The sequence below is a fragment of the Larimichthys crocea genome, chromosome XIV (assembly GCF_000972845.2).
Source record: "Larimichthys crocea isolate SSNF chromosome XIV, L_crocea_2.0, whole genome shotgun sequence".
NCBI lineage: Eukaryota > Metazoa > Chordata > Actinopteri > Sciaenidae > Larimichthys > Larimichthys crocea.
In genome coordinates, this window is record NC_040024.1 from 10,753,904 (window position 1) to 10,755,815 (window position 1,912).

Genomic DNA, 1,912 nt, shown 5'->3' on the forward strand with positions numbered 1-1,912 from the left:
GGGAAAATAAATTACTTTAAAAAGTATTCATGTGTATTTTATTTGTGTTAGTTATTGTTTTAGTGTTTTAGTTCTAAATTGGAAGATCTTGATGCGATCTTGAAATATTAAATATTAAAATATTAATAAAATAAGTATATTTTATTGTTTTTTGTCGCTCAAAATAAACGTCATACTCGCGAAAGCCGGTATTCCCGCCCGAACGCTATCCCAACTTTCAACCCCAACAAGGCCAGATATGGAGAAATCTAAAAAAAGAAAAATATCAGAGGAAAATAGATCGTTCAATGATGTCTGGGCAGACTCATTTGCTTTTCAAGAACTCAGAATGTTCAAAATGTGTTCATTAGAAATTAAATAAAATTTTCTCTGTAGCACTTTGTGGATTTCATAAGTAACACTTTATAGCCCATCTTCAAAAGGGTAGTCAAAGCACTAATAAGTGTATGTTTATTTTTTACTTTCTAATAAATGCGTTTTTTCTCCATTTTAGATGTCAAAAAGTATTTGCGGCTCTCAGTGGGGTTTTTTTTGTGGAAACCGGGTTCAAATGGCTCTTTTGGTGTTAAAGGTTGCCGACCCCTGGTCTAGAGCATGTTGTATATTCTACAGAGTAAAACTCTCTGAGTCAAGTTTGTGATTAGTTTTTTGTGCTACATGAATGAAACATCACCGTTTGGACACTAGAGGGCACCAACATCAAAGAGATATGTGTGAAGTACACCGTAAGCGCCACAGTTTTGAGCATCCAGAGGCCATTCAACCTATGACCGTCACCATCCTGAACAGGCCCACTGCTAGATAATTTTGTGCCCTAAGCATAATTGCTTCATGTATGTTTGCTGACAATAACTTCTGGAACTGAAGATTCAAATGCAGGAACCAGTTCCAGGTGACGAAGCTACTTAAGACAATAAACAAAATGGTGCAGGAAAACAATGGAAGCTGTTACACCAGTGATCCACACCACGTAGGGCAAGAACTTTATAAACGTGATATTTTCTTCACTCTTTGTCAGACTTTGGTGTGTGTGAGGGTGTGAGTGGTATTCTTTGTAATGATGTTCCTACATATTTACTCTGTTGAATAAATCAAAGACAAAGACAATATCAGAGTTTGTTCATTTGTTCGTCTCCCATTCAAATTTCCTTCACAGTCTTCAGGTGAGATATGACAGGCAAAAACAATCTTTTTCATGCACTGGTCAATTTTGAGATCAGTTTTTCAGACTAACTGCTCTCCTCTTTGTCATTGTGATTTTTGAATATTTTTTTATTGTAATTTAGCTTATGTGTGTCTTTTTATATATGAAAACAAACAGAATACAAATGTACAGTATTATTAATGGACGTCATTATCTTTCAATCAAAGAGAAGAATTGTGATGTGGGTTGAAAACTGGAGTTGGGAAAAGCAGCCTGGCTAACACAAAATGTTTGAGTGTGGCCATATTGCCAACTCTGGAACAAGAAAATGTCAAGTAGAAAATAAATATGTCAGTAGAAGAAGAATCATGAGGACCAGGAGCTACTTAACACAATAGACAAAATAACTGAGGCAAACTGCTACACCAATGAGATGCTATGTGGACGAAGAAATAGAACAAATGGTGTTGTACATTAGAAACCATGTCAGAGGAAAGGTCGAGGCTTATTTGTTTAACCAGTTATCAAACAAGTTGACCAGCTTTGGGCAAACAGCACACCCCTTTTGAGGGCATTGTCCTAACAGTACTAATCACTGTTCAACACTGTTTTGTGTGTGTGTGATTTAGAGAGATTTCCAGGAAACAAAAAGTGAAACTGTTTTACTGACTTTTATTACTTGATAATATTTTATAGCACCACACGTGAAGTCTGTGGAAAGTTACTGGCCAGATAATGAACAACGATTGCTGCGTCACAAAAACTTAA